We start from the raw sequence: 20496 nt of genomic DNA, 5'->3' as shown, positions 1-20496 counted from the left end.
TATATAAAATATTAAAATAAACACACTTTACAAATTACTCTAAAGAACCAAGAGCAAAAAACAGAAACCCAAAGGAATAACAGAAAACATTTGCTCATCCCTAATCTTAACAAGTTCAGATGGCCCAGGTTAACCAATCAGATCTCCAAAGACAAAAATAGGCTGAATTTAAACCTATTTGAAACACTTCTTTTTTAAAGGAGACATAGTAGAAAGGGAGAAGTGGCTGTACATTCATCCACATCAACCCACCATAGATAAGACAAACTGAATTGTGCGGCAATATTCCACTCTTCCAGAGGGCACACACAACAAAAGAAATGGCCGCTCCCGGTTCTGTCCAGGATACTCCAAAAGAAGAACGTGTTTTGCTTCAAAGAACACGCTGCCTCCTTTTGTGCTGATGCTCTGCTGAACGGCTACAAAGGCTATTACGCTTTTAGCAGTATGGAAGAGAGACCTACAGGGAGAAATCCACACATCCCAGAATCCCCCTTTCTATTATTGTTTACTTGGAAGTGGGGAGGGGGGTTGAACCCGTCTTACTGTTTAAGAGTCCACAAAGCAGCTTACAAAATCCATCCCAAATACAACAAATTAGCAACACTCACACACAAAGCAAGGGGTTCTTTACCCAGGCAAGGAGCTCTTTACCATTATTAAAGTTTCCAGAACTCCACTGCCCTCCTTTTGTTTTGAACTATTCTCAACCAGCATCTTGGAAGAAAAGCTGATGTCCAAGCAAAAGAATAAGGTACTGAGCACCCAAGGTCAATCCCTGTTTGAGGGCCTCATTCAAGCAGAAGGTTGGGTAAGCACCAGGGGCACCAATCCAGCACACTGGCTGCTCACTTCCTTGCCACCTACCCCAAAAGGCATGTTACAAAAATACAAGAGCAGACAGTGAACTGCTATAAGAGGCAGCCGGTTCCTGCTCTTTCCCTCAGTGAAACTAAATTTCTCACTGTGCCTTATAATGATTTCCCCATTAATCTATGCCCTTACATATTTATCCCCCCACAATAATACCTGCTTTCTAGAGAGGGTTCTTCCCTAGTCAATAGGAGGGGGGGGGGTTAATTGTTGCCTCAATAGGATGGGAGTTAAATCTTGTGGAATGCCTGATGTGTTGATCCTCTTTATCAAGATCAAGGGTAGTCAAACTGCGGCCCCCAGATGTCCATGGACTACCATTCCCAGCATTCGCTGGCAGGGGCTCCTGGGAATTGTAGTCCATGGACATCTGGAGGGCCGCAGTTTGACTACCCCTGATCAAGATGCTAGAGGTATGCACAAAAAATCTAAAAGTATGCATGATGGATCAGGAAAGGCAATCTTAAAAACCTGGGAGACCTTCCTATAGAAGGAGACAGGGGACCTTAGGAGCCAGATGAACTTCTGTAGATTACCACATGACAATTTAGAACAGACTTTCTCAACCGGGGTTTTGTGAAACCCCGGGGTTTCTTGACTGCTCTGGAAGGGTTTCCTGAATGGGTGGGAGTTAATTTTTAATGCATTTTTTTTATTTGGTAAACATTTAGTAGGTGATATGTCCATATATGGTCATGTCGACCCACCCACCCCTCCCAAAATGGACAATGATGCATCTGGAAGAGGTGAGACGGGGAGGCGCCCCGGGTTAGCGTGTACACCGCTATGCTTTTCAACCATATTTTGCATGATTGCACCTCTTCTGGGGTTTCTGGAAACCTGAAAAATGTTGCAGGGGTTTCTCAATGGTAAGATAGTTGAGAAAGGCTGGTTTAGAACATAACTGACCCACAGCGTTGGTTGCTGAGGTTTGGAGTTAGAGCAGGAAACTGGATGCTGCATGAAGGAGGGCACATCAGCCAGAACCTTTAGGGCAGGGGTAGTCAAACTGCGGCCCTCCAGATGTCCATGGACTACAGTTCCCATGAGCCCCTGCCAGCATTTTCTGGCAGGGGCTCATAGGAATTGTAGTCCATGGACATCTGGAGGACCGCAGTTTGCCTACCCCTGCTTTAGGGGTTTAAGCAGGCCAATTTCTCCAGGTATTATTTTCTCTATGTGACCATTTTAATGAGCTATCACCTGCCCTCCAGTATCTGTGGCTCAGAGAGGACAATGAACATGCTCAGGCCTTGTATTTAGTTGTTGTTGTTTTTAATTAAGAAATAGCAGTAGCAAACTAATAATTTTCTACATACCTTCTGAGTCGCTGTGCATGCAGAAATCTCATGCTAGTGGGTAGTCCTGTTCTGCTACCCTGCTTGCTGAGAGGCAAGGGATTGGGCACATTTGCCGGCAGAAGGTGAGCTGTGAGATGATACCAATTCCATTCCCCCTGGCCTGGCCAAAAGAGGAAACCTGCCTCCTTTCAACACTTCAAAAAACGTTTTGAAGCCAGAGTGCTAAACATATCCTCAAAAACAGAGAGACAACTAACGTTACAAAGGAATATACTATATTTAGGTCAGCTGCCTGTGCAAATTGTAAAGCTCACAACAAACGGAACAAGGGAGGAATAAAGTCCCATCAGTCCAGGAAATAAGGAGAGCATAAGGAAAATACAGTAAACAAACACCTATAATTAGCCAGCCAGCCATTTTCCTGAGACTCCAGAATTATATTGAGTTCAAATACAGACAAGTTGGCTGGTCCAAAACTCCTGGAATGCAAAGAATTAAGACCTAAGTACTCTAAAAACAAAACTCTTTCATGTATGCCTGCTTCTTCGGAGAACTGAGCACCTGACTTGGGTGTATCAGCCTCCACCAACACTCCATCTAGAGCCCTTTGTTGACAGAGCTTTAAACATACAAACACCTCACAGATTAGAACACTTTCTCTAAATCAGGGGTAGTCAACCTGTGGTCCTCCAGATGTTCATGGACTACAATTCCCATAAGCAAATGCTGGGAGGGGCTCATAGGAATTGTAGTCCATGAACATCTGGAGGACCACAGGTTGACTACCCCTGCTCTAAATCAGTAGTCCGCAACCTTTTACAGGCTGCGGACTGGCACAGCGCACTCACCATGTGCGGCCAAAAACACGCATGCACAGCATGCGCATGCGCGGCCCTACTTCTTCCCCCTCCCACAGTAAGAAGCTTGCCAGGCCGCAAGTTTGCAGCATGGGAAGTTTCTTACTGGGGGGGGGGGGGCAGGGAGAGGGAGCCGCGACCCGGTGGTTGGGAACCACCGCTCTAAATGACCATCTCCTAACACCTCTCTAAAGAGCACATAATGAGAGCCAACCTGGAACTGATCACAAAGTATTCCCCAACAAAACTGTTGCGCTCACAACTCCAATGCTAAAAACACCCCCTGGTCTTCAATTTAAGAACATTTTAAACCCGCTTATTCAACATGCGCAGGTTAACATATAACCCCATGTCTCCAAATGGAACTGGCTTTCCGATGACTCCAGAAGAACCTACCATCTCAATGCTAGAAATTGTCATTTTATTTAACTTAATAATAATAACTACCCCACCCTTCTACAAACGTGATGGAATCCTTATAAACTTACTTATGCACAGCAAAAAACAAACTTCTAAAGTGATTTTTTTGTTGCTGCTGTCAAGTCTCATGAGGTTCCCAAGGCAAAAGACATTCAGAGGTGGGTTGCCATTGCCTGCCTCTACCTCCCTAGGTTTCCTTGGTAATCTCCCACCCAAATATTAACCAAGGCTGACCTTGGTTAGCTTCTGAGATGTGACATGATCAGGCTAGCCTGGGTTACTCAGTGCATACTCCAGAACAGTAAATGTTGCTTTTGTACCATTTGGACACCAAGACCCATCCTTCCATATGGATCACCATGACATGCCTCGAAAAAGAGCAGCCTGCAATTATTGTTATTTATTTCATTTAAAAATGCTTCTGCCTCACCTTTCTGCTACCAGGCGGGATTGAAAAAGGCTTACAATTGATGATAACTCCCCCCCCCCAAAAAAAAGACACCATGTGCCATAGGTGAGATGGGATAACATCCTTTCCTCAAAAAAAATTTCTATCATGTAAGCAGTAGGGTGGGGCTGAATAGCTCGTCTTAATAAATGGTACAGGGTGCGCACAGGATGTGTTTTAAGGCCTTTCTAAAGCCTTAAAAAAGAGCCTCTTGTGCCGCAGAGTGGTAAGGCAGCAGACATGCAGTCTGAAGCTCTGCCCATGAGGTTGGGAGTTCAATCCTAGCAGCCAGCTCAAGGTTGACTCAGCCTTCCATCCTTCCGAGGTCGGTAAAATGAGTACCCAGCTTGCTTCCCCAGTAATGATTGGGGAAGGCACTGGCAAACCACCCCGTATTGAGTCTGCCATGAAAACGCTAGAGGGCGCCACCCTAAGGTTCAGACATGACCCAGTGCTTGCACAGGGATACCTTTACCTTTTTTAAAGCCTTAAAAATGTTATACATGAGATGCACCACTGGGCAGTTACTTCCCACACTGCACACAAACAGCCAAGACACCAGCATGGCGAGAACCAGCACAAAGTAGGGTTTGGCAGACCCAAGTTCAAATCTGAACTGAAGCTTGCTAGGTGACCTTGGGCCTGTCCTCCCTCGAAGGGTTTTGGTGAGGCTCAAAAGAGGAAAGGAGATTCATACGCCATGCACCCTCAGGTCTCTAGAAGAAAGATGGGCTAGAAATGACAGATCAGCCATCCCTTGGCAGCAATCAAAAACCAACTTCTCAAAATTTCCCTGCACAGGTACAAAATCCAGCCTCCAATAGGAAATCTCACACCTGTTCCAGGCCTGCAATTCTTTCCACGCAGGCAGCTCACCTGACAGACCTCATTGGCTTGTACAGAAAACCAAACCCCATTTCCTCACAACAGTTCCTGAATCCCAACCACCTTTGCTGCCCTTTGCCAGTTCAACCAACCAAATCAATGAGTCACGAGACCATCACAGTATCCCCCACAATGCTACTTAAGAGAAGTCCAAGCCCCACAGTAGCACTTTTACACACACACACACGGTGGAAGCTTCTGTGGTTTTCTGAGGAAATGGGCTATAGCCCACAAGAGTGATACAGGATCATGTGCTATCGTCCAGAAGTGGCTTAAATTTAATCTCTGAAGCAAACTAGTCAGGAGACCTCCAGAAACCCACCCCCGCAAATGTTCCCTGGGCCTCTGGAGATCACAATGCCAATCTGTTTTTGGAAGGCCCAGGTTCAAATCCCTGTTCTGCCATGGAAGCTTGCCTGGATGTCTTTGGGACAATGGCACACTCTCAGACAAACCTACCTCACAGGGTTGATGTGAGGATAAAAATGAAAAAGTGTAAGCCACTTTGGACTCCCATTAGGGACAAAAATAGGCTGTAAATGGAATAAAAACAAATAAGGAATATTAAGCATCTATTTAGATTATTGTATAAGACAATATGCTAGCTAATTAAGTTTCCTTGATTTAGCCATCCTTTCTGCATCTATAACCAATGTCTATTGACAGTTTACAGAAAAATCCAAAATTTTCCAAAAAGGGCACGATGGGTCTTTTCTCCAAAGAACTTACATCTAAAAAGGTAAAGGTATCCCCTGTGCAAGCACCGGGTCATTTCTGACCCTTGGGGTGACGCCCTCTATCGTTTTCATGGCAGACTCAATACAGGGTGGTTTGCCAGTGCCTTCCCCAGTCATTACCGTTTACCCCCCAGCAAGCTGGGTACTCATTTTACTGACCTCGGAAGGATGGAAGGCCGAGTCAACCTTGAGCCGGCTGCTGGGATCAAACTCCCAGCCTCATGGGCAGAGCTTCAGACTGCATGTCTGCTGCCTTACCACTCTGCACCACAAGAGGCTCTAGCTTACATCTACTACCCCCTTTACTGCAACATCATAAAAAACTCCACAAATGCTTTTTTATACTTCAGGATAACTTAACCCACAAGACACCTAGCTAAGTTTAATAGCTTAACCAATTATCTCATGCACATAAGGTTAACTGACCAACCCATTCCCTACCCCACTGTAAGGCCTAATAGGGTATGCGGACAGCAGCACATCAACCACGATCCTCTACACACATTTGGCCACGGTTGCCTCCAAACTCCTTCTGAAATCCTCATAACTATTAACCGGAAAGAGATTAAATGGTATACCCTTAATATCCGTCAATGTACCCACATACAAATGCACCTCTCAGGACAGCCTCACCAGCTGGCTCCTCTTCGTATCACAGCTGTTAAGATCATGAAGCTAGAAGCCATGGGTTCAGTTCTCCAGAATGAACCACTGTTCTTTCCCTCCTAAATGGAATGGGAGGAGGGTAATCATTCTGAGTTACCTTGCAGGACTGCTGGAAGGAACTGGAGAATCGCTCCATACAAGGGCAGGAAGGGTACAGCATGGACACATTCTACATACACACACACAGTGGCTGCTGCCCTTAGACACATAAAAGATATACAAAGAGTCCTACCAGATCCAGACAACATGAGACCCTCCATTCCAGCCATGGCCTGCCCAATTACCTCAACCAAGGCATGGGCTGTTCCATTTTCCTAATACATGATCATTCAATAGGCTTGCCAACCACAAGGTAGGGTCTGGAGACCTCTCAGAATTATTACAGACTACAGAGACTGGCAAAAATTGCCGGTGTTAGAGGGTGGACTACATGGCAGAATATGCCATGAGATTAAGATCCTCTCCCAAAACCTGAACTTCCACATGATCCACCCCCAAACCTCCAGAAGCTTCCCAACCTAGAGTTGGCAGCCTTCTTCAGAGATAGACTGCCTCTGAATATGAAGGTTCCATTCACCACTATTAATATCTTTAGACTTCCTCCTCCACAGAATTTTGGCCTTCCCCCCCACCTCCAAAGCCCCCGCACACCTTAATGCAGCAGATCCCACAGGTTACCCCTTGCGCCTGCAGCCTGAAGAGCTTAACACCCACCCCTCTTCCAAGTGACCCAACAAAATCCAACCTTTCAGAGTTCCCCCGCAACACGCCCTTTCTCCTGCCTATCCTGTGGCCAGGAGTTCCACAGGGTAACCCTCCCGCAGGGGGAAGCGCGGCCACGCCCCAACGCTGAAGCCACGCCCTACTCCACCCAAGCTCCTCCCCCTCCTCCCATTAAAGCCCCTTGCCGGGCCACTTTCGTTCTCTGCTGTTCTTCCGGTGGTCATTGCGGGACACAGGTGTGTAGGAAGGTGGGGGGAATCAGGTGCCCCACGTGACCTTATCACTCTTCGCGCCAGCCCCCACCCGCGCGGGGAGGGGCAAAGAGGAGCCTCAGCAGGCCGCTTCGTTCCCCCTTCACTCAAGGGCAGCCACGTGACTCGGGGCCCCAGCGCCCCCCCCTTGACACCCCCCCAAACGCCTCTCACCCGCCTTCTTCCCGCCGCCTCACCGCCTCTCTCGCTGGTGCTGCCGCTGCCGCGCAACCCAACCTGCAGCCAAACCCCGAACCGGGCAGGGCAGCCCCCTCCCCTCCCCGTCAGGGACTGACCGACAGGCCACCTCCACCAATCAGCGCCATGCGCCCCGCAGTGGCAAAGGCGGGGCCCAGGCTCGTCGACGAGGTTAGGTTGCGCAGCCCCCGTCTTCGCTAAGAAAGGGGGCCCGCGAGCAAATGGGAGGGGGGAGAGTGGAGGCGGCGGCCAATCTGGGTGCTCAGTTGAGGGAGGAAGAAAGGCAGGGGCGGGGCCAAGTGGCTTATGCAAATATGACTTTATTTTACTATGCATAAGGCGTAATTAGGTTATTCATAAGCCTCTCTTTGAGGTGAGGGGACCGAAGGGGGGAAAGGGCGGGAAAACGAGACTATGCTTCAGAGTGCTCATAATTCTGAACAGGCTATAAATGTAATAAATTTTGTCGCTTGTGTAAAAATTGTACATGCCTCCTTTTCCCTTTCCTGGCTGAGGCGGATTACAAAAATTAATTCATAAAACAGTTAAAACGAGATACAAAAGCAATCCTACCTGTCACATAAAACGAACATTCAGAACATGGTACAAATGAAAGGCCATTGATTTACATATATATGTTGTATGTATATAAAAATTTGATTCCCTATATGCATATATGTGTGTGGTGTGAATATATGTATTAGGGATGGACAAAATCACAGATGCATAACAAGTTTAGACAAATTTATATACAACCTACTTATCCATAACAATTTTTTGCTTATACAGCTCTATGGCTATATAAAATTACCTGTACCAATATCAATTTTGACAAATTCTAACACGTACATATATGCGGTTTCCATTTTTAGATGTACATTTTTGTAATCTTGTAATTAATTTTTGTTTTATTTTGTTACTTTTACATCATTGTTTTACTTAAATATTGCTAGCAGATTTCTGGAGACTGCAAGATATTTAATACACATGCATCATTACTTTTTAGGTTAACTTATATATTCAATTGCAGCAAATTGTCCAGTGTACATCTGTATTATTAAATATTATTTCACTATTTTTTAAAATCTGTAATCAGATTAAAATTAATCAGGCCCTACCCATCAGGTTGCAGTCTAATATAGCACTGTATGAAGAGGAAAATCCATATGATTTACCTGTGACCTATATAACGGTTTAAAATGTTAAATTAGTATGCAGTTATACCCTCAGCTCATTCAGGAAAGGACAGTTTTTTAATTAAACTTTTTTTCTTACCACATTAGGTTTTACAGTTCTCCAAGGAAGGCCCATCATGACACTACAGGGAAATGTTGCATAGCAGTAAGGAATTAATCTTGTTCATAAAACGAAGATGTCTTCACCAAGCAACGACGCCACAAAGCTAAGATATATGACACACACTCCATGCACACACATGCACATACATCAGAGAAAATGAATTCAACACAAAGGACACAATCCAGACCTCAATTGTCTCGCTGATTTCCAAGACAACTGTGGACTTGCTAATCACTAGAGGGCTTCTCTGTTGGATCATGTCCATAGGGAGAAAATTATTCCAAACTCATTAATGTATCCACCCTTCTTTTAACAGAACATCGCACTTGCACTGCAACTAAGGTTACTAACCTCCAAGTAGAGCCTGGAGAATTCACAGAATTACAACTCATTGTGAGGACCTTGCCTTCTTCTCCAGCTGAGAACCCTTTGATTAGTGGGGGCCCCACATCTTATTTTGGACATAGTTGTTTGACTAGGTACCTCCTTTATACCCTAAGTGCCAAGGGGACCAGAAACTAGGGAGTCTCATAAAGACACCTGCGTTCCCCCAGGAAATTCCCAGGGAGAGGAGAAGAGTGTGTTGGAATCGTAATCTGATTAAGTGCAATATCCCCCAGCTCAAGGTTCTCAGGAATAATAGGTCTTCACTTCATTCTCAATAACAAAAGATTTTTTCCACACTGGGATATCCTGGTATATCCCAGAGGTGTCCTCCCAATTCAAGGAAGTTGCTATTACATTAACTAATCGCCAGTTTCTGTATTTCCTTTTTTGACTCAATCAAGAAGGATACTCATCATTAATTTATGCTCCATCCTGTTGCAGGAGCTATCATGATTCACCCTATTACTCTGGTCAGCAAGTAGTGATGTTTTCATGCCATACCAGAAGTGCAGTGGTTCTAAACCTTCCTAATGCCACAATCCTTTAGTACAGTTTCTCGTGTTGTGGTGACTCCCAACCATGAAATTATGCAAGCGTTCTTTCACAGAAATTAAACTGAAACTGACCAATGGCGTGAAGCTCCATTGTTCATGATTGTATATAAATTGTATTTTTTCCCAAGGTTTCTCAGTTCAGTTCTGCCTCTTTTCCCACCATACTGATCTCACTCTTTTCCGCTGCTCCAGACAGACAAATACTCTATCTGTTGTTGTGGATGGTGCCCTCCCCAACCAAGCTGCTTGCCCTGCCATGACTCCTGTGAAAGGGTCGTTCAACCTCCAAAGGGGTCCTGACCCCCAGGTTGAGAGCCACTGCTCGCTCTAGTGAAAGAGATACCTGTTGCGTTGGACAGAGCAACTTTCATCACCTGAGTGACACGCAAGGTGCGCATCAATGGGGATGCATATTGCAATAGCTCCACTATCCCAGTACATTTGATTTTTTTTCATTGCAATGCTTGCTTTGGCTGTGGAGATCTCTGGTATAAAAGTTGTATGTTTATTTTTTAATTAATCTAAAGGTAGATTGAGGCAGCCATACAAGAATACAAGATAGGAAAGACGATTGTGTTTTGAACCGAGTTCTTTCCATCTGATGGAGAGGCTGATTCTGTGAAGGCTCAAGAGGGTGGCAGGTTACAGTGGATGAGCGATAGGGTTGTGAGTGTCCTGCATAGTGCAGGGGGTTGTACTAGATGACCAATGAGGCCCTCTTCCAACTCTATGATTCTATATAGGTAAAGGTAAAGGTATCCCCTGTGCAAGCACCAGGTCATGTCTGACCCTTGGGGTGATGCCCTCCAGCGTTTTCTTGGCAGACTCCATGGCAGACTCCTTGGCAGACTTCCCCAGTCATTACCGTTTACCCCCCAGCAAGCTGGGTACTCATTTTACCAAAGGATGGAAGGCTGAGTCAACCTTGAGCCAGCTGCTGGGATCGAACTCCCAGCCTCATAGTCAGAGCCTCAGACAGCATGTCGGCTTCCTTACCACCTTGCGCCACAAGAAGCTCATGATTCTATATATTGGAAGCAAAACAACAGACCTCCAATCATGAGGAGACTGAATGAAGAACTATGGAGCCAAATTAAATTAAGTATAAGGAAGTTAAAAAAAACCTCATGATTCCCCCTCTAGAAATAATTTATTTTTAAATATGTTCTCCAAAACAAAATTACAATTTTAATATCTTAAGTAGATCCATCTCTCGTTCAGTCTGGGAACTATGCGGAAGGAAATGGGATATAAATTATTTGGTGACAGAAACAATATTTGAAAATAGACAATAGGGACCTGCAGATAGGAGGCCCTTTGGAGAAGATTATCAACCTCTCCCTGTCTACTGGGGGTTCTCAGAGGGGCTGAAGGAGGTGGTGGTTCGTCCCTTACTGAAAAATCAATTGCTGGACCCAGCCAACTACCTCCCAGTTTCACATCTTGCGCTCCTGGGCAAGGTGGTTGAAAAGGCTGAGGCAGAGCAGCTCCTGGCATACTTGGAGGGAGCTTCAGTCCTCGACCAATAGCAGTCAGGCTTCGATCCTTGCTATGGGATGGAGATGGTGTTGGTCACCTTGGTGGATGATCTTCCAGCACCAGCTGGATCAAGGCAGTTTAGCCATTCTCGTGATACTCGATCTGTCAGCTGGGTTTGACGTGGTCAACCACAAGTTGTTGCCCCCTCGCCAGAGCCAAGATTTGGGGGACAATAATAACTTAACAAGATCATCATAATAATAACATTATAAAATAGAAATTGTGAGAGCTTCAGCTCAATTCTTACTGGACCCTGTGGGTAACCGATTAGTGTTGGTCGTGGGGGGGGGGGAGCTTGGGGGCCAACTGGAAGCAGTGGTTTGGTTGACCTCAACCAAATGCCTGGCGGAGGAGCTCCCTTTTGCAGGCCCTGTGGAACTGTTTAGGTTCTGTCAGGGCCCTGATCTCCTCTGGGAGCTCGTTCCACCAGGTGGGGGCCAGAATGGAGAAAGCTCTGGCCCTGGTTGAGGTCAAGCAGGCTGCCTTGGGGCCAGGATGTCACCCAGCTCATGGATACCACCTGGACTTCCTCCCGGAACCATTTGCCAGATGGTTAGAGCAGAGTCACCTGAAACTCAGCTCCTCTGAGGCTGGGCAGAAAGGTAGCAGACCAGGAAGCATGCCTACACAACCTGGCTGGGGTATACCTTAACATGTCGACCTTTGCCAGGAATCTGGCAGTTATTCTGGATACCTCCCTTTCTATGGAATTCCAGGTCACGAGAGTAGCCTGCACAGTGTTTTACCACCTTCCCCTGGCCTTGAGCCAGGTCAGGGTCTTTTCGATCCTGGCTCCAACCTGGCGGAATGAGCTCCTGTGAGAGCTGAGGGCCGACAGAGCAGGGCCTGCAAAACAGAGCTCTTCTGCCAGGTCTTTGGTTGAGGTCAGGGCTAGGAATAACAAGGCCCTACCTCATGGTATGCGTTAACCTCTAGCATATCCCACCCTGGGGGGTGAATGGCTGCAGGGATGGGGGGGGGACTACACAGCCAATCTGCTTTTATCTTTTGAGCTCATGCCCAGTTCATTCCTGATATGGGGTGGGTTTTTTATGATGTGTTATGTGGGTTTGGTATATTGTACCCCGCCATGAGTCTCCGGAGAGTGGTGGGCTAAAAATCCAATAAATAAATACGATCAATTTTGTCAGGTGCCTTCTTGCCCTTTACAAACATCACCATCTAATCCGTGACATTTTCCATCTAAGTAGAGTTACAACCTTTCAAAGCCCATCGAATAAAAACCTTGAAAAATATTAAGCAAGCGAAAGAAAGAAAGAAAGAGAGAGAGAGAGAGAGAGAGAGAGAGAGAGAGAGAGAGAGAGAGAGAGAGAGAGAGAGAGAGAGAGAGGGAGGGAGGGAGGGAGGGAGGGAGGGAGGGAGGGAGGGAGGGAGGGAGGGAGGGAGGGAGGAAGGAAGGAAGGAAGGAAGGAAGGAAGGAAGGAAGGAAAGGAAGGAAGGAAAGGAGGAAACCTCTGAAAGTTGCAACTCTGTTTAAGGTTGTACTGTTTGTTACACTATATATTCTAATAATAATAATATTCTGAGGGTGCTCAAGAGCTTAGCTGTTATACCATGTGTAGTACTGGTTGTACTGCATAGTTCCTACCATGAGATGATACGTTGCCAAGATAGCCTGTGGACCTCACAATATGCTTTTCACTTTATATAGTGTATGATGCTTAGAGTCCCAGAATCTGACCTGAGAGAACCAGGTTCAAATCCTTGACTGTACCATGAAAACTTGCTGGGGAACCATGGACCAGTTTCTCTCCACCTAGCCCACCTCATAAAATTGTTATTGTGAAGATAAAACAGAGGAAAGGAGGACGGTCTCATAAGCTGCTTTGGATCCCCATTTGGGGGGAAATTCAGGGTTTGTATAAGTTTTAAAAGACACAGCATCAGGCCAATAGGTGCCAAAGGTGCCAAAAGACAAGGAGAAAAAGGTCCTATCCCTTGAACAGAGTATTATTGTGTGGAAAGAAGCAGGTGAATCTTATTATGACTTGGAGGTAAATAACATATCCTGGTAAATAACATCCCATCAGGAATTGGCAACCCTTCCAACAGCTGCTCAGAAGTATCTTGATATCATAGGAAAAGCAGTATAATTTTCAAATATATATTTCTTTAAATAAATAAAGTATTTTATTCCCATTTTCACTTGTGGGACTCTGACACTATAAATATATTGGGTTAGTGCTTTATATATAGATAAGATAAGATTAACAGAGGTAAAAAAAATAGATACGAGTATTCCGAACAATGAAGGCAGCCGGCCCCTGGACAAATACAGTAATTGTGTCAGCGGTCGCCAACGCAGCTGTTTTGATGCCTGGAAATCAGGCCAGTCGCCAGGCCTTTAGTGATGAGGAGGGAATGGAAATCGATGCACAGCACCCGGAGTCAAAATGCAGGCTATTAAATATTAATATTAATTAAAACCTGTATTAAATATTAATTGAAGATTGATTTTTTACAAAATGTAAAGACAAGCCCTTAGCATTTGCTGCTCATTGGGCCAAATCGCCCGAAAGCAGGAGGATGCTAACTTCGTGGCAAGAACAGAGGCAGGATATGGCTTACAGGCGTTCATCTTGTCATTCTTTTTGAGGAGAAGCAGGAATTTCAGGGGAGGCTTTGGAATATATGCCTGAGGGCCTAGGGTCCCCGTTGTGTCTATCACAGCCTGAATTTCTGAACAGCACAGCTTATAGTGATTTGGCAGAGAGATGCCAGGTCAGGGATCACTAATTCTGTCCTTATGGACAAGGTTTAGGTCAGGGGTAGTCAAACTGCGGCCCTCCAGATGTCCATGGACTGCAATTCCCATGAGCCCCTGCCAGCAAATGCTGGCAGGGGCTCCTGGGAATTGTAGTCCATGGACATCTGGAGGGCCGCAGTTTGACTACCCCTGGTTTAGGTCCTCACTGCAGAAGCAACCAATCCAACTGATAGAGATGTATATACATACACAAGTTACTCATTGAAAGCTTGATGTGTCACAAACTGGTTAAAGGGCTTCCAAAGGAACAGAAGCAGGCTGTTCTGCTTTTACTGGACCCGTAGAAAACCAGCCGTGAAGTGTTTTAGGTTATGGAACTAAAGATGGTCCCCTGCATATTGCTGCCAATCAGGCTACTATTAGAAGCACAGCTGCCGGGGCTGGTTCAGAAATTGGCCACCCTGAAGGCCTGAAGGTGTGGTTTTTGTGCCAGAGCTCTCCCAGTTCAAAGTTCCTCCAAAGTCAATTTTGCAGCTCTTCACATCCCCAGTCTCAGCCTACCCCCTAATCTGTACATTTTGACTGTCATAATATTAACGTACCGTGCAAGGTTGTTGCTGAGACTGTTGAAATAAGACGTGAAGGACATTTTTGTTTTTGCCATCGAGTCACAGCTGACATATGGTGATCCAGCAGGGTTTTCAAGGCAAGAGACTTCGGAGGTAGCTTGCCATTGCCTGCCTCTGTGTTGTGACCCTTGGTGGTCTCCCATCCAAATACTAAGCAGGCCGACCCTACTTAGCTTCCAGAGTCAGCTGCTTGTAGTGCTTTAGAGCAGGGATAGTCCACCTGTGGTCGTCCAGATGTCCATGTACTACAATTCCCATGAGCATTTGCTGGCAGGGGCTCATGGGAATTGTAGTCCATGAACATCTGGAGAACCACAGGTTGACTACCCCTGCTTTAGAGCAGCAACTAGTCTGGAGAGTCGGGTTTAATTCCCCCCTCCTCCACATGCAGCCAGCTGGGTGACTTTGGACTAGTCACAGTCCTGTTAGAGCTGTTCTCACAGAGCAGTTCATCTCAGAGCTCTCTCAGCCCCACCTGCATCACTGGGTATCTGTGGTGGGGAGAAGAGAAGGTGACTGGAAGCCACTTTGAGACTCCTCCAGGTAGTGAAAAGCAGGGTATAAAAACCAACTCTTCTTCCAATATCTGATGAGATCAGGCTTCTCTAGGCTATCCAGGTCAGGTCTGTGAAGGACAGAGAACAGGAAGAAGCCGTGCTTTGTTGTTGTTAGTATTATGGCCTGCAGGGACGCATCTGTGCCTAAGTTATGCACGAATACACCCACTTTGTGGTGGCCTCAATTCACAAGTGCCTGTTGGACATTAACAGTACAAACGAATCGGGATTGCTCCTTTACCAGCAAACAAGTGTGTGCAAACGAAGACACTCAGGGCCCTCCTGGCTTGGTTTGCACCTGCACAAGTCAGGCATGGATCCAACCTGGCGCTGTGTGAAACTTGGTGAGAAATCCATTCCCCAAAGGCAAAAAGCATCCACCTACCCATCCGTTTTAATCCTGGCTTCCCTCCAAGGAGCTCAGGATTGACATTCACAATCATTCCCACCCGCCCAAGAGCTTCGCAGGCAGGTGAGGACTTGAACTCCCCATACTGGATCCAAAACTCTAACCGCTGCACCCCAGCAGACACATCGCAGGGCTAAACCGCAGTTGCTGTGCTTTTTCACGGCAGCCCTCCTGACGTACAGAAACATGGCTGCCCAAGCCCAGCTTGGAGTTTGAGAGGCGGGGGAAGCATCACCTCTGTTTTCTGCATGCAGCAGCTGTTGAAAGCACGGGATGAAGGATGGGAGGTGTGTGTGTGGGGGGGGGATATCAACCCGAACTCCGGAGTGAGGCCATGGAGCTTGATGTATTCTCCCTCCACCCAGAATGAAAGAGACCGTGGGCTGACTAGAGACCCAGACAGCAAAGGAATGGCCTTTGAAAGATAAAGCCTTAATTATAGCTCATCTGCAGAGCGCCTGGGGGTGGCACCAAAGCTTGCTTGTGGAGAGCCAACGTGGTGTAATGGGTAAAGAGCTGTGGACTCTAATTTGGAGAACCGGGTTTGATCCCCCATTCCTCTGCAGGCAGCCAGCTGGGTGACCTTGGGATGGTCACAGTTCTTACGGAGCTATTTTCTCAGCCCCACCTACCTTGCAGGGTGTCTGTTGTGAGGAGGTGTTTGTAAGCTGCTTTGGGACTCCTCTGGGCAATCAAAAGCAGGGTATAAAAAAATCAGCTGCTGCTTCTTCTTTAAATGGAAGCTCCATTTTAAGAGTACTTTTGGTGGGGGAGGGGAGCAGGGAGACAGGGGGAGGTCTATTGCCATCACACTTTGCTCGCAGTAGGGCTGGCGACCCCCAAATGGGGACGTGAGTTCTCCTGGAATTGCCCCTGATCTCCAGACTCCAGAGACCAACTCCTCTGGACAAAATTGCAGGCCAAGGGGGCAGACTTTATGGTGAACCATAGATATATTCTAGGTGAAATCCCACCTCCACAGGTACCACCTGCTAATCTCCCGGAGAGTTGGCAACCCCAGCTTGTGAGGCTCCCAGAAGCTTCTGCAGCTACAAAATGGGATACTGGATGAGATGGGCCAGATCCAGCAGCAGGACTCTTCTTATGGAAATGAGCAGCTGTGAGCGTGGGAAGGCTCCCTGTCTCCAGGCCTCCTATTAGCACTGACTGGGAAAAGCAACCGCTAACCACGGCACCCTCCTGGCTCTGGAAGGCGATGCAGGTCCAGTTTCGCTTTTAGATGCTGCACGCCCCCTTCTGGCCAAGCAGAGCGCCAGCATGCAACGCTCCCGTCCGTATCGCAGTAGCGCCGCGCCTCAATCCTGGAAACCTCGGGCTGAATCCTGCCTGTCCTTTCCACTAGCGTTGATGTTTTCCTGCAGTGCAGGGAGACTGCCCCTAACACAAGAGGCTCGAATAAATAAATAAAAAAGCACTGGCACCCAAGCCCTTAACTCTCTTTGCCTTTTACAGCCTGGAAGACAAGAATACTGTTTCTAAGGCAGGGGTCCCCAACGTGGGGCCCATAGGTACCCGCAAGCACCTTTTAAGGTGCATATAAGAATCAAGCACCAAGCCAGCTTGGTGTAGTGGTTAGGAGCGTGGAATTCTAATCTGGTGAGCCGGGTTTTATTCTGCACTCCCCCACATGCAGCCAGCTGGGTGACCTTGGGCTCCCCACAGCACTGATAAAGCTGTTCTGACCAAGCAGTGATATCAGGGCTCTCTCAGCCTCACCCACCTCACAGGGTGTCTGTTGTGGGGAGAGGAAAGGGAAGGCGACTGTAAGCCACTTTGAGCCTCCTTCGGGTAGAGAAAAGCGGCATATAAGAACCACCTCTTCTTCTTCTTTATTTTTGTTTGTTTATAATTTATAATGAGAGCCTCTTGTGGCGCAGAGTGGTAAGGCAGCCGTCTGAAAGCTTTGCCCATAAGGCTGGGAGTTCAATCCCAGCAGCCGGCTCAAGGTTGACTCAGCCTTCCATCCTTCCGAGGTCGGTAAAATGAGTACCCAGCTTGCTGGGGGGTAAACGGTCATGACTGGGGAAGGCACTGGCAAACCACCCCGTATTGAGTCTGCCATGAAAACGCTAGAGGGCGTCACCCCAAGGGTCAGACATGACTCGGTGCTTGCACAGGGGATACCTTTACCTTTACCTTTAATTTATAATGAGAGCCAGCTTGGTGTAGTGGTTAGAAGTGCGTACTTCTAGTCTGGTGAGCCGGGTTTGATTCCCCGCTCCCCCACATGCAGCCAGCTGGGTGTCCTTGGGCTAAGGTGACTAGATTTTAACATTGGTAAAGCGGGACACCATTGACGGGGGGGGGGGTGTCTTGATTAAATCTTTGGTCTATGTAGAGCAACAAAAGGTTTCATAGAATGCATAGAACGCCAAAATAGTATTGTAATATATATTTTTAAATTTCAACATAAGTACAATTTGCCAAGTGCCTCCAGATGTCCCTCCAAAAGTGGGACAATCTGGTCACCTTACCTTGGGCTCACCACCGCACTGATAAAGCTGTTCTGATTGAGCAGTTCTCTCAGCATCACCTCCCTCATGGCGGTTAACAATACCATACCTGGTGCCTGCCAAGTATTTTTAGAAAGTAAGTGGGGCAGGAGGCAGATGGAGCTTTTGCCCAGCAGAGGTTCTGACCAGCTATCGGAGCTCTGACTGGCAGTGCAGATTTTTAAAAGAATGTTTTTGGCAGCAGCTGCCACTACAGCACAAGGATCTCCACCGTGTGGCTGCCGATAAGTTGTGTGTGCACGCGCGTGTGCAAGAAAGGATTCTAAAACAATATGTTCATTTAAAAAGGCATCCTGTTAAATTTCACTCCCTTGCATTTTGTGGTTGTGCCTCCTCCTGTGGCAGCCATTTTGTGGCTGCATCCACCAGCCTGGGTCAGAAGTTGCCCACAGGCTCAGAAAGGTTGGGGACTGCTGCTCTAAGGGATCTACTCACAAGTGAATTTCAAACAGTAAAGAAAAAGAAGAGTTGGTTCTTATATGCCGCTTTTCTCTACCCGAAGGAGTCTCAAAGCAGCTTACATATGCCTTCCCTTTCCTCTCCCCACAACAGACACCCTGTGAGGGAGGAGAGGCTGAGAGAGCCCTGATATCACTGCTCAGTAAGAGTAGTTTTCTCAGTGCCGTGGCGAGCCCAAGCCAGATTAGTAGTCCGCACTCTTAACCACTACACCAAACTGGCTCTCACTACACCAAAGCAGCAGAGGTAGGCAGGAGGTTCACTGCAGTATACCCATGAACCACTGACCAGTATGCACTGGACAATTTAGACCCACTGGGTCTTGAATTACGAGGGTCCTGATGTGATCCTTCAGTGAACTTTCTATGTTCATTCATCAGCTTGACACAAATCAGCTAAGCCTTAACTGTTAAGGGGAGCATTTAATTTACTTTATTTGGAAAAATACAACCTTACTGTGATCCACGAAGCTGCTCACAACACCATTAAGCAGGTCAAAATGAAAGCAAATGAAAGTCCTAAGTAAAACAGCAATTAAGAGCAGCTACAGCTAATTCAAAACAGGAGCAATGCAGAACCGATGTCCGTAAAAGCGTTTTAAAGAAAAATCTCATAAAATCAGCAGTATATCGGTAATCAACAAAAACAAAAAACCCTAGAGTAGAAACCAATAGGTCAGGAAATAAAGACATCATGTGTTCTCCAGTACGAAATAGTTTTGACCTCCTTCCCAGAAGATCAAAAGTGACAAGGCACAGCTAATTTCCTGGAGCAGAAGAAAACCCACAATCTGGGCACCATTGCGGGGGGGGGGGGGGGGGGAGAGAAATAATTTTGTGTTCACTGATCTCAACTTCCTCACCAAAGGCAAATATATTAGCTACTCAAAACAGTTTCCAAGTGCCAAATCCAGACTTGGAAGGTGAATAGAGAGCTCTGAGCCCGTGCTTCTTGTTCACACAAATCCCTTTCCAAAATCTCTCCAGGTGCAATATATGTCAAGCGGAGATTATTGTGTGCCAATCACACCTCTGATCATTTCCTTCCACGGGGACATTCTGGGAGGCTGGGATCGCCCATGGCTACCTGACAGACACACTCAAGCAAGAAGCCGGTGACGCACGTCACTATCTGTTTGATACTATCCAGTTTCCTACTCAGAAAAGGGCCTGCGTTGAACATATGGAAATTTGTGCAGGGAGTCGACTGAAGAAGCCACGAATGTCAAGAGAAACATGGAGGCTGGCTAGAAAATCCATCAGCTATCTGCTGACGCCATTGAGAATGACTTTTCAATGTATGGCAGGGATAAAGCAGAGAGGCATTTGTCCTTACATGGTGATGAATATGCCGCCATCCCCACGGCCCTATGCTGAATAATTTCAACCCGTTTATGTGGATGTTCAGAGAAGTCTGGATCACACCCTGGTAAATCTGCCTTACCTGTCGGGGGGAAAGCTCTTGCTTCAAGCCGGCATTGAGCGTTGTCACCTTCCGCGTTTGCTTCTTCAGGTTTCGAGCCTTCCTTTTTTAAAAAAACAAAGCCTCGTTTCAACAGCAGGAATTCCCTCCAAATAGAGGCCAAGCAATAGGCAAATGAGAATTGCGCATCTCCGACGTCACTGCCGGAGAACTGTGTTTTAAAAGGCGGCAGACTTCACGAGACAGGATTTGCAGTCAGAGCTTTGCAACTCACATAGGACTTGTGTGGACAGAAGGTAAACTGCACAGCTATATAGCAGGCCAGTGTGTACGGGCAGGACTGCAGCCCCTGGCAAAGCAAGGGGGCTCTTGGCCCCTCTGTTTGCAGTAAGTAAGCTTTAGAATGGGAAACACCTGGAGATTTTGGGGGAGGAGCCTGATGAGAAAGGGGGTGGAGCCTGAGGAGCGGCCATTTTCTCCAAGGGGATCAGGGGATCTATTGTAATAGAAGGAGATCTCCAGTTGCTAGCTGGAGGTTAACAACCCTAGTTTGCAGGAAGTTTGGAGGCAAAAAGCACACCTCTAACAAGGCCACTTGTGGGGGGACCACCCCCAACGGG

At 46.9% G+C, this 20496-nt stretch overlaps 1 protein-coding gene across 6 annotated transcripts in view; it reads right to left on the bottom strand.

Moving 5' to 3' along the window:
* Positions 1 to 20176, bottom strand: part of GNG7 (G protein subunit gamma 7) — a 143806-nt gene extending 123630 nt beyond the window's left edge. Inside the window, exon 1 of one of the 6 annotated variants that reach the window (XM_077332389.1) lies at positions 19898 to 20176. The gene's annotated coding sequence lies outside the window, so the exon portion shown is untranslated. The other 5 variants (XM_077332388.1, XM_077332384.1, XM_077332383.1 and 2 more) reach the window with 5 other exon arrangements.
* Positions 20177 to 20496: the final 320 nt, after the last annotated feature.

This window comes from Paroedura picta, chromosome 4, assembly GCF_049243985.1.
Source record: "Paroedura picta isolate Pp20150507F chromosome 4, Ppicta_v3.0, whole genome shotgun sequence".
Classification (NCBI taxonomy): domain Eukaryota; kingdom Metazoa; phylum Chordata; class Lepidosauria; order Squamata; family Gekkonidae; genus Paroedura; species Paroedura picta.
Note: the sequence above shows the minus strand (reverse complement) of the source record. Positions and strands in the feature narration are given on the sequence as shown.